This window comes from Elephantulus edwardii, unplaced genomic scaffold, assembly GCF_000299155.1.
Source record: "Elephantulus edwardii isolate Elephantulus edwardi_28Jun2011 unplaced genomic scaffold, EleEdw1.0 scaffold00170, whole genome shotgun sequence".
Lineage (NCBI taxonomy): Eukaryota > Metazoa > Chordata > Mammalia > Macroscelidea > Macroscelididae > Elephantulus > Elephantulus edwardii.
Genome location: NW_006399920.1, coordinates 3,226,991 through 3,242,604, shown reverse-complemented (window position 1 = coordinate 3,242,604; position 15,614 = coordinate 3,226,991).

Here is a 15,614-nt window from a genome sequence, read left to right as displayed (position 1 = left end):
GAGGGACATCATGCTTGGTAGGGTGGAGGGACAGCTCAGGAGGGGAAGGCCCTCTATGAGGTGGATTGATTCAGTGACTGGGATAATTGGGATGGGGGTGTCAGAGACAGTGCGATTGGCACAGGACAGAGCGGAGTTTAGGGCTGTTGTACATAGGGTCGCTATGAGTCGCAAGCGACTCGATGGCACATAACAACACAAACAAATATTATATATCTCTATTAGCAGAATTATTAGCTGAGTTTGAGGGGGAAATTTACTATTAAAACGGTAATGTTGACAATTCTAGAACAAATATTTGAAAATTGTAGAGTCACTTTTACACAGACAGAACAATTTCAGAAGCTTATATGACTTTCATATGCTTTTTAGAGGTGCACTTGTTTGTTTTTTCTAGTTTTTAGTTGGAATCAAGATTTAGAAAAGGTTCATACAAATGACTTATCTACATCACATAGGAAATAAGTAGAGTAAGAATAAAGTCTAGCATTACTAATTTCTGTCCTGTGAATTTTTCACTCTACTAAGCTCTTCCTCCCCAGTTAAAGGTGGAGACTTGCTTCCTGAGACTTAATAAAGATGGTAGTTGGATACTAAAGTGCTTATTTAGGGAGCTCTGGTGGCCCAGTGGCAAGGAGCTGCAACTACAAATCCCAGAGGCGCACGGTTCGAATCCACTAGATGCTCTGCCGAGGAAGGAGGGACAATGTCCTCCTGTACCAGTCAGATCTGATTTGACGGTACACGCACACAAAAATAATAAAATAAAGTGCTTATTTAATCATTTGATTCAGATAACTTTATTTAGACTTTCAATCTTTTTATCATGAAAGAACGTTCACATTGCAAAGAATGGAAGATAAGAAGTGAGACAAATCATCTGTTGGAGCTGTAATACTCATTATTACAGAGACCGTAGGTTTTGCTTGCTACTATTTGCTGTAAGCTTGCTTCAAACTGGGGTTCATTTTCTAGAGACCAACACTGGGCTATCATCCCAATTATTCATATCACCATATAATAGTAGACCTAATACCAGATCTTATTCTTTCAATTTGACAATAGCCCATATTACATATAAAAGATGTTGTGTCCCACAGCTGTATTTGGGCACAAGTCAGTCTTCCTGGGAAACGGCCGTGATCCATGCAGTCATGGATTTCTAGCCTTGATTCTAATTGTGGTCTATTGCAATGAATATATTCCCATAAATTTCTCATAGTCAAGCATAATGGCTTATATCAATATGCATTTTACATATCAAAATGCTCTTCACTTCTTTAAATAATGGATTTTATATAAATGCATATATTTTTATGTCCCTGAAAAAGGAGTAGAAATAATTTGATTTTAAATGATGTTGAGAAATTTGTGGAGGCCATCTGTCAATATCATGATGCAGATTTTTAGCAAATCATTGTACGGAAATTAAATCCAAAGGGAGGAAAATTGGATTTCCTGCCTAATTTTAAAATTTGCATTTCAAAATATGATGCCTTCCCTGGATATTTCTACAGCTTATGTGTCAAACAAATGACAGTGTTTCATTACTAAAAGTTTTGCTGTTTTGTCTGAAAGATACAGAAGGCATTTAATTTTCTTAATGGAAGGAATTACATTTAAACACTCATAAGCAAGCTTTTCCGGCAAAAAAAGTAGATAAAAAATATTTTATTTAGGTTTTTTAACTATGTGGTTTCTGTTGCCACTATTCAACTCTGCTGGAATCCAGTCATAGACATCACAAAAATTTATGAGTATGGCAAAATTTCAATAAAACTTTATAAAAAACAGATGGTGAATTGTATTTGTGGGTTACAATATGCCTACTTCTGACTTAAATAATTCTGTGCTTGGTGGAAAGTCAATTTTACTAATTCCTAGGTAAACAAATGAACCTATTTGTGTGGTAAGTCATTCTTTTTCTTTTCAATATAAAATTATTTTTTAAAACCCAGAAATCATGTAATTAATTTTTTTTAAAAATTAACAATCACCATGAGATAATCTAAATTCCTCATCTAATTCAGAATTTTAATAGCCAGAAGATACTATCTTCATGTTTTCTACCTAAATGTAGCATGCATTTGTCTTCTCTGCCCCTGAGCATACACAAAATCAAACTAGCCTGTCTAGATGAGTTAAGGTTAAACAAAAACCTGTACCAAATTTGAAGTAATTGGATTTTTCTTTCTGGCTTCTCTGCCTGTATTTGGCATATGAGCTTCCTCTCAAGGTATGTTTTTACAGAACAATGAAACTCTTGTTCTCTTCTGAGGCTTTCTGCAATTCTGGGAAAATGTGGTGTAGTTCTGACGGCTTATTGTTGTTATGTGCCTTCTAGTGAAAGCTGACCCATGGTTGACACCCTAGTGGGTTTTCAGAGGCAGTAAAGCTCTTGGGAGGAGAAGGTCTGTCTTTTTCCTGTGGATCAACCAGGAATTCTGGATTGCTGCTCAGCCTCTTACCACTAGAGCACACTAGAGTTCCCTTCTGGTAAGTATTTGCTCTGCCAATTCAAATGCAAAACAGTTTGAACCCACCTGTTCTGTGGAAGAAGGGCAATCTCCTCCTGTGTGATTTACTGCCTCTGAAAACCTATTGGACATCAGCAATGAGTCAGTTCTGACCAAAGGTTACATAACAAAACCTTATTTTGTTCTACTCGCTGCCATCACGTTGATACTGACTTATGATGACCCTCCATTGGCTGTAAATTGATACAGGCCAGGAAACTTTTAAAGCTGTAAATCTTTATAGAACACACTTGGATATGTCTCTTGTGGAGTGGCTGGTGATTTGAGGTACTGACTTTTTGATTAACACACTGACACCTAAAACTTTACACTGCCATGGCTCCTTTCCTATGTTGAGGCACTGTTAATCTATAACTTCAATTTGCTGAACTGAGTTTTCCAAGAGGAAATATATAATAATCACATAAGTTAGATGCATTTTCACAAAAAGTTTCTTAAAAATAACAATAAAAAGACTATAACTTTCAATTTCCGAAATGGCTTGCTTCTGGAAACACTATGAACCTGGAGAAATGATCAAAGTGTTCAGGTCTTTCATTCATAGAGTCGCTATGTGTCGTCTTCAACTCGATGGCACTTACAAATAACATATCCTTCAATGTGGATTACACCTCAACATAAAGAAAAGAAAAAATAATCTTCATAATTGAACCAATAAACAATATCTTGATAAATGGAAACATATTGAATTTGTTAAGGATTTCATTTCAGTTTGATCCACAGTGTAAACCCTTTGTAGCTCCAGTCAAGAAATCAAAATATTTGTTGCACTGGGAAAATATGTTGTCAAGGACCTTTTAACGATGCTAAAGGGAAAGCATGTCAGTTTAAAGAATGAGGTGCACCTAATCCCAGTCATGATATCTTTAATTATTTAATATGCATGTGAAAATTATACAATTAAGGAATATGGAGATTGAATCGATGCCTTTTAATTGTGACTATTCCATAGACTACCAAAAGGACAAATAAACTTGTCCTAGAATTAATTGTACCCAAAATGTTCCTTAGAATCAAGGATGGCAAGGTTTCATCTCCTATACTTTGAGTGCATTACCAGGTGAAGTAGTCCTTGGGAAAGGACATCATGCTTGGAAAAGAACAGGTTCATGAAGGAGGGGAAAGCTGTAAATGAGATGCATTGGCATTGTGACTACAAGGATGGGCTTGAGCATTACAAAGATTGTTAGGATGAAACAGAATTGGTCAGGGCTTCATTCTATTGTAAATAAGGTCTCAATTACTTGGAGCTTCCTTGATGGTCCCTAAAAACAACATAGGTCTGATCAAAGACATGAGTTTCTACCCTGGACTATTAATCCAGACATAATTTTACTAGTATCCTTGTTAATATTGCATAGCTTTGAGTCAAAACCAACACGTAGTTGACCCTCCAGCAGATTCTCCAAGGCAGTAAATTCTACAAGAGGAGATTGCCCATATTTCTCCCACAGGGAGCCGCTGGTGGGTTTGAACTGCATACCTTTGGGTTGGCAGTGCAATTTATTTCCAATAATCTGCCGGAGTTTCCACAGATATCCTACTTTATCCAAATTTAAGGTCGTCCTATTACGTTTTCTCTGAGATAGTGATTAAGGCGGTTGTTTGAGATAAAACTCAGTTCAAAGTTTCACCAGCTACTATTTCAATTCTTAGGTAGTGAAAGATACTCTCTCAGGGCATTCAAGGGGCCTAGGGTGGCATAATCAGTAACACATTTCACAGCTAATCAAATAAAGCCATGGGTCTCCAACAGTTTAAATGCAAGAGCTTTTCCCCAGGAAAAATATAGACCCTCTGCTTCCATTAGGATTTGCATCCTTTTTAAATGTGGTACAAGTGATAGACTGCAAGTCAGCCCTCAACTCAAGGGTTTGTTTAAAACAAAACAAACAAACAAAAAAGGCTTACATCCTCAGAAACCCTTTGATGGAGTCACTTTGAGTTGAAACTGACTTAATAAGACACTGAGTTTGAGTTTGAGCTGGATTTCCATTTTCAGAATGAGAAGGATAATGAGTAGGTCATTAAATTTTGAAGTGTTTTATTTTCTGGCTATTTTATAAATCATAATTTATTTGTGGTACTCATCAATTCTGTCAAAGCTGCAGATTAATAGAGTTATTTGAGTCCCAAGAAAGGACACATTTTCTACAGTGAAGATGCTGAAAGCGCATTTGAATGATTGGGAAAGCAAAGAGAAGAGAGGCAAAAAAGCAGAGGTATCCTCTGGACTTCCAAAAAGTCTGAAGGTCTACCGTCAGGAGAGAACACAGACATCAGTTTTGAAGACAGGTCTTGACGGAGTATAAACACCAGAACATTTGACAGAAGTTTGAAAAATTGCTAGTGGGAAGGTGAGTTCTCTGCACTTTATATATCAGCATTCATACCAGAAAGACTCGCCCTATATAAAACTTAAAATCTGAGAAAATGGTCAGAAGAGACTCAGCACAAAGACAATACCATCAACAATCAGGGAAAGAATCGATCCCAAATCAGCTCTATTCTAGTTACTTCAGGGCAAGGACTGTGTAGGAACGAGACCTGGTGGCACAACAGTTAAGTTCTCAGCTGCTTAAAAAAAAAAAGCAGCTAATAATTCAAATTCACTCAGCAGTTCTATTGTAGAGAGATTTGATAATGCGTTTTCTTAAAGATTATAGGCAGGCAAAGGTATTGAACAGTTCTACCCTGTCTGATAGGGACATTATGAGTCAGATTGACTTAAGACACCCAGAAACAACAATACATTCTAGTGAGGAAGAATTTTTAGCCAATACCTGCATCTCCCTGGTTTCCAGTTTCTAGCATCAGCAGTAAGCTTAACCTATGACATTTTTTCTACTTGATTTGCTACATGTATTGATGATTCTTATATTCTTACTAAATTTGGATGAATGGAGAAACAATGCAGGAAAAGAAGACCCTGGATGAGACGGATGACACAGTGACTGCAATAATATGGGCAGGTGTGTCAGAGACAGTGAGATTAGCTCTGGAAAGGATTCAGAGTTAGTGTGCATAGGGTTGCTATGAGTCACAGATGACTCAAGGGCACATAACAGCAACAGAAAGAAACATTTAAATAAAAATCAGTGTGGTTCTTGCTTAAAACGCTTATGTTTTCCAGTCCAATGAACAGTCTGAGTTATAATTTCTAGAACTGCAGCTCCTGTAATAAGCATATAAATATGTTTGTCTGATAATTCTTATGTATACAAACTAATAAAGCCACCAGGATATCATTTCATTAAATCTTTAAAACAATCCTGTGATGTAAATTGGGTAATATAATTTCTCTAATATTGATAACACATGCAAGCAAGATTCTGTGGAAGATTATCCAAAAATGACTGGAACAGCACATCAACAGACAACTGTCAGAATTGCAGGCTGGTTTTAGAAGGGGTCATAGTACTACGGATATTGTAGTTAATGTTAGATGGATCTTGGCTGAAAGCAGGGAACACCAGAGGAATGTCTATCTGTGTTTCATTGATGATACAAAGGCATTTGATTGTGTGGATTATAACAAACTGTGGCTGATTCTCCGAAGAATGGGAATCTCAGAACATTTGATTGTGCTAATGAGAAACCTATACTTGGACCAGGAGGCAGTCATCAGAACAGAGCAAGGAAAACTGTATGATTTAAAATTTGGAAAGGTATACACCAGGGATGTATCGTATCTCCATATCTTTTCAACCTATATGCAGAACAGATTATCTGGGAGGCTGGGCTGTATGAGGAGAAGTGTGGCAACAGGATTGGAGAAGAGTCGTCAACAATCTGCTTTATGCAGATGACACAATCCTGCTTGCTGAAACTGAGGAGGACCTGAAACACTTGCTGCAGAAGGTCAAGGACTGCAGCCTTCAGTATGGATTGAGGCTCAATGTCAAGAAGACAAAGATTCTCACCATTGGGCCAACTGGCAGCATCAGGATGGATGGGGAAGAGATTGGGATTGTTAACAGCTTTAATATGCTTGGTTCCACAGTCAACACTCTTGACACCAGCAGTCAGGAAATTAAAAGCCATATTACAATGGGAAAGTCTGCTGTTAGGAACCTCTCCAAACTACTGAAGAGTAATGGTGTCACTCTGGATGCTAAGGTGCTCCTGATGCAGGACATGGTCTTTGCAATCACTTGCTATGCTTTAGAGAGTTGGGAAATGATTAGGGAGGATAGAAAGAGAATTGATGCCTTTGAGCAGTGGTGTTGGAGAAGGGTATTAGATATACCATAGACTGCTAAGAAAATTAACAGGCTCATACTGCAGAGAGTTAGACAAGGCTGCTCCTTGGAGGTAAGGTTTCTGAAGCTTCGACTGACATACTTTGGACATGTTGCAGGGAAGGACCAGTCCTTGAGAAAGATGTCATGCGTGAGAGGGTGGAAGGACAGCACAGGAGAGGAAGACCCTTTATGAGGTGGATTGATTCAGTGATTGGGGTAATCGGGGTAGATGTGTCAGAGACAGTGAGAATGGTAAAGGACAGAGCATGATTTAGGACTTTTGTACATAGAGTCACTATGAGTTGCAGGTGACTCAATGGCACAAAAGAACAACAATATCACTGCATTGGTTAGAGGTAGTGTCAGTATTTAAATATTTAATTGCTTTCTGTAAAAACCAAGAACAATCTAACACAAAGTATGCTACAGAATTGTATGAGTCTACAACAATAAATTGAAAAGAAATTTATGCATTCTCCATGACAGATGGAGAAGAGATTGAGGTTGTTAACAATTACAGCTTGCTCATCTCCACAATCAACACTCTTAACACTGTTGTTCTTGTTACGTGCCATCGAGTCACTTGCGACTCATAACAACCCTATGTACTAGAGCTCTAAACACTGTTCTATCCTGTGCCAACCTCGCCATCTCAAACACATTCATTCCCACCACTCCAGTCACAGAATCTACCCATCTCATCGAAGGTCTTCCTCTCCTGCTCTGTCCTTCCACCCTACCAAGCATGTTCAGTCCCTCCTTGCAACATGCTCAAAGTATATCAGACGAAGCTGCAGAATCCTTGACTCCAAGGAACATTCCGACGTCACCTTCTCCAGGACAAACCTGTTTGTTCTCCTAGCAGTCCATGGTATATTCAACACTCTTCTCCAGCACCACAGTTCAAGGGCATCAATTCTCTTTCTATCATCTGCATTCACTGTCCAACTCTCTGATGCATGCCACATAGTTGAGAAGACGATAGCCCAGATCCGGCACACCTTAGTCTCCAGTCTGACATCGTTGCTCTTCAGTACTCTTGACAGGTCCCTCACATCTGACTTTCCCAGTGCAATTCGTCTCTTGATTTCCTGGCTTCTGTTACCAAGAGTGTTGACTGTGGAGCCAAGTAAACTAAAACTGTTAACAATCTCAATCTCTGTACCATCCATACTGATGCTGCCATTTGGCCCAGTGGTGAGAACCTTTGTTTTCTTGATGTTGAACTTCAGTAACAATAGTAGTCACGAAATCAAAAGACGAATTGCATTGGGAAATTTTGCTGTCAGGGCCCTCTTCAGGATACTTTAAACCAATGATGTCAGTTTAGAGACTAAGGTGTGCCTGATCCAGTCCATGGTCTTTATAGTTACTTGCTATGCCTCAGAGAACTGAACAATGACTAAGATTGACAGAAGAAGAATTGATGCCTTTAAGTTGTGGTGCTAAAGAGTCTTGAATTTACCATAGACCACCAAGAAAACAAATAGGTCTGCCTTGGAGAAGATAAAATCAAGTTTCTCCTTGGAGGCTAGGATTTTGAAGCTCCATCTCACATACTTTGGGCACATGGCCAGAAGAGACCAGTTCTTGGAAAAGGACATAATGCTCGGAAGGATGGAGGGACAGCGCAGGAGAGGAAGACCCTGGATGAGATGGATTGATACAGTAATTGGGACAGTGAGGGTTGGTGTGGCAGAATTAGTGAGACCAGTGCAGACTTCGGAGCTTTTTTACAAAGGGTTGCTATGGGTCACAGGAGACTCAACAGCATATAACAACAACAACATGTACATTTTAATGCAAACATAAAGATTGTGAATTCAAAGATTTAATTGCACATTTTCTGTTTACACATCAATTCAAGGTTTTATTATTTCCTTTATTTATAATCAACTCTCAATTTACCTAATAATTAGTTTTAAGTGAAATTTATGAGACTAGCATTACTAAAATGATATTCTTAAAGGGTCCAATTAATAATATATTCCTGACCTTCTGACTAAGCTCCATGTGAAATAGAAAGAATGAGAGAAAGAGAGATGCATCATCTGATACCTTTAAACCATCTATTATCTATCTACTACTACAAGCCTTAAAACTTCTCAGTCACAAAAGGACAAATGTTGTATAGTGCCACTGTTGTAAAATGGGACTGACATCGGGGTGGGGTGGAGACTGAGAAAGATGGGATAAATTATGTATACTGCATTGAAAGAGATGAGGGAGAGCACTGTTTAATAGGGATATGAGATTAGGTATTATTGTCATGACAGGAGTCTAGAACAAAGGCTGCATAGTGGAATGGACTGGGGGGAGGGACTGTATAACAATGAAAGAATTTTTCTTTTACTTTTCAAAGAGAAGAACAAACTGGTGGGGAGGGATGGGCAGGGAGAAAGGTGCAACAATGAATGAGTGGAAATCCAAAGTCTCTGTAAAAGTTCATTAAAATTAATTTAAAAAACCCCCTCACTTATCAGGAAGGGTGCTTGGAAAAGATATGATGCAGCTGTTTTGTGTAATTGCCAGAGCTTAAATACAACTGCCAAAGCAATATTAATGGAAGTGATTACTTCCTTGCCTTAATTTGATAGAATGCAATGTGGTAATTACATTTTTTTTTATTTTTTTGACAAGAAGAGGAAGAGGCTCTACCGTTTTCAATAGATTCAAATTGACACTAACGTGGAAAGTCACCCCATTAGAAACTCAGCATTCTAAGCAATGCAGATAATGACAGGACAGAAAGACCCATATCTAAACATGAATCAGTAGACATAGGATTGGAATTATTTCAGTGGCAGTCTTCTGGGAGTCAGAGGATAGTAGGAATGTGCTAATAATTCTCCACCCCCTAAGAGTCCTACCACCTCTACCACAGAAATTCCAGATAAAAAATTTTTCTTTGTGAATGAACCTATAATTGGTTCACAGAGAAATCATATTTATAAAAGACTAAACTTTCGGACTACTATAGTTCTTTGAACTATCATAGCTGAAATGAAGGACTAATAATGTTTTGCTTGAGATAAGTAAAATAATCTTGGAGAGAGTCTTCTAGATGTTTTAACCCTTTTGCTTGCTTGGTTCTTGTTATGAGGCTGTCAAGGAGAAATTCTATTTATTTACAATATTACCTTCTTGCTCAGGAGTTTTAGAATTAAACGGAGGAGAGAGCTATTTGAATAAGCCTAATAATCACTGACTGCAGCATAAATTCAAATTAAAAAGATCTGGCAAAAAAGGGGAACAGCCTTTCACTATTAGTAAGCATCAGTTACGCAAGGTTGCGTTCCTAGGAATGCTGATTATCATTGAGAGTTTTCTATGATCACCGAACAGAAGAGAATTGGAGAGAATTGCTTTGATGTGGCAGATATTTTGGAAATGAAACCACAGTGTCCTTTTTTTAATGTTTCTATATTTTATTAGAAATATTAAAGATATTCTATTTCATAAAATAAATTCATCTAAAATCTGCTACTTATTTTTCTACTTAATGTTTTTAATAAGGAGTGGCAAAGTCAGTGGTGTGTTGCTCTGCTAACCTGTAAGTTGCAACACTCTGGCAGTTTGAGTCCATTCATGAGAGAAAGATGGACAAATGTATTCTCTACTAACAGCCTCAGAAACCCAATGGAAGGTCAGCTATTGGCTGCTTGTGATTTGACAATAATACATAAATGAGTCAAAATAATGAAGGCAGTGAATTATATTTTAAAAATAATTGAGTGCTTACTATAAAACCTTGCAGAATAAAATGCATCACTTTGTACAGTGACTGATTTGACTCATTTCCTGAAATGGGATAGGGCAGGAAACAAGAGGCTTGGGATACCTTGGGGTACCTTGGGTTCAAATATTTGTTACCTCCAGAAGTCCACTGCAAAGAGAGAATGTGGAGACAAAGTTCAAAACCAGGGAGAACAATGCCACTGTTGTTATTTTGTCCCATCAAGTGACTCATAGTGACCCAATATACAACAGTTCTGAAGCCTACCTTATCCGAAGCCAGTCTCACTGACTCTGACACACCTACCTTCATTGCTCTAGTTACTGTATCAATCTATCTCATCTAAGGTTTTCTTCTCCTGCACTGTCCCTTCACCCTTCCAAGCATGATGTCCTTCTCCAGGGATTGGTTCCTCCTGGCCACAGTCCAAAGTATGTGAAACGGAGTTTCAAAATCTTAGCCTCTAAGTAGAAACTTGGTTTCACCAGTCTTTAAGACTGGACTATTTGTTTGTTTGTTTGGTTTGTTTTTTTTTTTTCAGTACATGGTATGTTCAAGACTTTTTATAGAACCACAGCTCAAAGACATCAATTCTTCTGTCATCCTTCGTCATTGTTAAGCTCTCTGATGTATAACAAGTAAATGTGAAGACCATGATCTGGATCAAGTGCACCTTACTCATTAGACTAAAATCATTGCTGCTCAGTATTCTGGATAGATTCCTGTCAGTGGATTTACCTAAATGCCATTTATCTTTTGAATTCCTGACTGCTTGTGCCAAGAGTGTGGATTGTGGAGAAGAGCAAGTTGTAATTGTTAACGCTCTCAATCTCTTCTCCATCCATCATCATGCTGCCAGTCGGCCCAGTGGTGAGAATCTTTGTCTTCTTGATATTCAGCTTTAATCCATATTCCAGACTACAGTCCTTGATCTTCTGTAGCAAGCACTTCAGGTACTCCTCAATTTCAGCAAGAAATGTTGTGTCATCTGCATATACCTTTTTATTTACTTAGGTGTTTTCTCTCAAGGCAGCATGGTTGGGTTGTTCCCCCCTCCACTTAATGTCTTACATTAAAATGAAAATATGAAACTTTAAAATTTTAGTATGAACTTTGTTGGTAATCTTTATACTGTTCAGTGTTTATTTAAAATGGTAGTATAAAGCCATTTAACATGTATGCAGAATTAAAATTCTGGTTTCATAGTTCGTAAATACTCTTACATTTTGTTTTTACCAACAGTGGAAAGACACTGCATAAAATAAACTCAACTGTTTTTATTTAACCTATCAATATACATACATTCCATCAATTGTATTCATATATATATATATCTCCCCCCTATGTACAACAGCTCTAAAACCTGCTCTGTCCTGTGCCAATCTCATTGTCTCCGACACACTCATCCTGATTGCCCCAGTCACCGAATCAATCCACCTCCCAGAGGGCCTTCCCTCCTGCGCCTGCCCTCCACCTTCCCAAGCATGATGTCCTTCTCCAAGGACTGGTCTCTCCTTACAACATGACCAAAGTATGTCAGACGAAGCATCAGAATCCTTGCCTCCAAGGAGCAGCCTGGTTTAACCCTCTCCAGGGTGCATCTGTTTTCTTAGCAGTCCATGGCATATTCGACACTCTTCTCCAGCACCACAGCTCAAAGGCATCAATTCTCCTTCTATCCTTCCTGGTCATTGTCCAGCTCTCTGATGCATAACAAGTGATTGCAGAGACCATGGCCTGTACCAGACGCACCTTAGTCTCCAGAGACACACCATTGCTCTTCAGCACTTTAGAGAGGTCCCTAACAGCATACTTTCCCATTGCAATACGTCTTTTAATTTCCTGGCTGCTGGTGCCGAGAGTGTTGATTGTGGAGCCAAGCAAACTAAAGCTGTGAACAATTGAGTTACTCTTTCCTTCCCCTTTTCCCCCCACATAAACTGAAACTCATTGCCGTTCAGTCTTTCCCAATTAATGATCACCGTGCACTAGGTTTCCAAGACTGGAAGTCTTCAGAGGAGGAGACGGAAGCATCTCTCTCCTGTGGAGTATCTGGAGATTTAAACGTCCATGTATAGTGAACTGTGCATCCTGGGCTGCTTTTTCAGTATATGTATTTAGCTGATGCAATGCCTTCTCTCTATGTTTGAAGCAAATTCCACTTTGAATGGAGACTGTGACATCTCAGGACTGTCAGGATTCTGGCTTCCAAATAGCATATTTAACTTTGCTAGTTCTGAATTTAATTGAGCTCCCTTTATTTGTGGTCCCACCAGAATTTTGTGTTCCTGTGACATCATGAAGGCTGGATGCAAATGAGACAGCAAGAACTAAACATGTTGCATCTACTACCTTTGCTTGCACAAATGTTCCATTGCCCATTCCTTACAAAACACAAATTATAACATAAAATGATTACAAATTCAAAACCATGACAGTAGATTATGAAATTAAGTACAGTGTCTGTCTGAATTAAGGGCCTGTGTGACTGCTTGGGGCGGCAGGGGGCATGCCTATGAAATTAGCCCTGTTATCCTCAGGTTAGAACAAGCTTTCTGAGTCATCAGCCCAAGACCTCGATTAAGTAGACTTCTGGGAACAGGATAGAAAAACTATGGACAACTTACAGAAGGAGAAGTCCAAACATTAATATCATGACAGAGCCTAGGGGGAAAAATTAAAAAATATTAAGAAAGAAAAAAAATGATTTATACAGTAGCATTCTGGAAGTTCATTCACGCTAAATGTTGAAAATAAAAATAACAGTGAAAATTTAAAATAAGTTTGAAATAGTTATATTTAAGCTGTTCCAGAATTAAATAAATAATTCTTTACATGAGCAGAAGGAAATAAGAAATAAAAAAAGAAAGCAATGGAATGAAAATAGATGGTAATAAAAAGATAACCATTATGAAATCTTCAGAGAGAGAAATCCTCAGAAAGGAAAATACAAAACAAAACATCACAAACCACTAATTAAAAAAAAAATTAAGCAGTTAATGAAAAATTCTAGAATAAGAGTAATCAAAACATAACAGTGATTGGAGATTAATACTGAGAAATATAAATTGAAGCATTAAGTGTATATATGAATACATAAAATGTATGGGTATGTGTTTATTATTCATCCATAATATTAACAAGCTTTATCTAATTCATGTTTTTCATGAGGTATTATTTTTTTATGTTGTTGTTGTTAAGTGCCCTCGAGTTGTAGACTCATAGTGACCCTATTAATTAATGAAATACCTGAACACTTGCATAAATTCCATCGTTTCTCCAAGTTCATATAGTTTCTGGAGGCAAGCTGTTTTGGAAGTGGATGCCACTCCTGCTTTCAAGCTTGTTTTAATTGGGAATCTCCACCAAACATTGTCCACTGTGGGTAACCATTATTGCATTTGATACACAGTGGTTCATAGGAACCACAAGTTACCTCTGTACAGTAAATGGACAGACCCGTGCTGTATCATTGAGAATGTTTGACCAAAAACAATTAAAACCAGGCTTGAGGGCCGCAGATTAAAATCACCCATCTTTGACTTGGTAGCATAGCTTTCTATCCACAAGGCTCATAGAGCTCTCTCTATGTTACTGTTGTTGTTGTTAAGTGCCATTGAGTTGTAGATGGCTCATAGAGACCCAATTATTATTTTTCATATACATGATATTTCCAGTTATTTTTTAACTAATATTGATACTTAGTCTAAAGAATTACATAAAGCATGGCAATGTCCAACATAGTAATACTAGTGGAATAAGTTCAGTTTGAAAAATACATGATTAATAATCTTTTGAAGTCTAATTTATTATGAATAGGTGAAAAGAAAAACTCGGAATATCTCCCACTATTTTGGTGATATTTTGTAATATTATAGTAGATTTATTTAATAATCTTCATCCATAATTCACCTTAATTATGTGGTTCCCAAAAGAGAATATGTGTTAATTATGGGAAACATATATACACATATGTGATTCTTAGTATGCAACGAAATACTTTCTGACTAACTGCATTTAGCTGTGAAATAATTCTTGCATTGATCTCTCGAGAAAATCTCTTCAACTTGCTTTAACTGTAAAAATAAGTAATAATCATAGTATATGCTGTGTTATAAATTTATGGAGCTGTGTTTTTGTTTCCAAAATCTCTATCTGGAATATTAAAAAAAACCCAAATGTGGCCTATGTTAAAAATATCTCCAAATTCAGAAAGCACTGTACTTGGACTTAATAACACATCCCCTTCATTGAAAATTTGCCAAACAATTATTTAACCTTTGCTGTGAAACTCTAAGTAAGTTGTAACTAATCAAAGCACCCACTTACAGAGTTTGTAGCCCTAATACTACAAATGTTTCTGTGGAAGATGGTTTGACATACAATGTTAACTTGGTAACCTTTGACAAATTTATTTCTAAAATACTGCAAAAGAAAGCAAACTCATGTTATTGTCTTAATCATTATATTGTATTTACTTTCATTTTAGAGCTCAGCAAAATGTTAATGTTTTCGTGTTGTGATAAGGCTCAGGCTTTTCCTTATTCACTGAATACTCTACAGGTTGTTGGGACAGAAGTTCTAAACTCACTTCATATGAATTTTTGTTTGTTCACATTTAATATATATAAATTCTACTTTTCCAAGTGTGTACGTGCACAATTTCCAAATATTTTTGTTCATATTTAAAATTTGTTATTTTTAGAATATCTATTTTCTTCCTTGGCAACTGTTTCTAGAAGCAGAAGTGTCATTCACTTCCTATACAACATGCCTCTGGAAACTGTAAACTTTGATAAATAGCAATAGTTATAGAAATGCTTCAGGCCTTTTGTTCATAGGCTCACTATAAGTCATGCTTAACTTGATGGCAATCAACAAAAACAACAAAAATTGTTGTTGTTGTTGTTGTTGTTATTATGTGCTGTTGAGTAGCCTGTGACTGATAGCAAACCCATGTACAACAGCCCTAAATCCTGCTCTATCTGGTGCCAATCTAATTGTCTCTGACACACCTACTCCTGTTACCCCATCACTGAATTAATCCTTCTCATTGAGGCTCTTCCTCTCCTGCACTGTCCCTCCACCCTCTCAAGC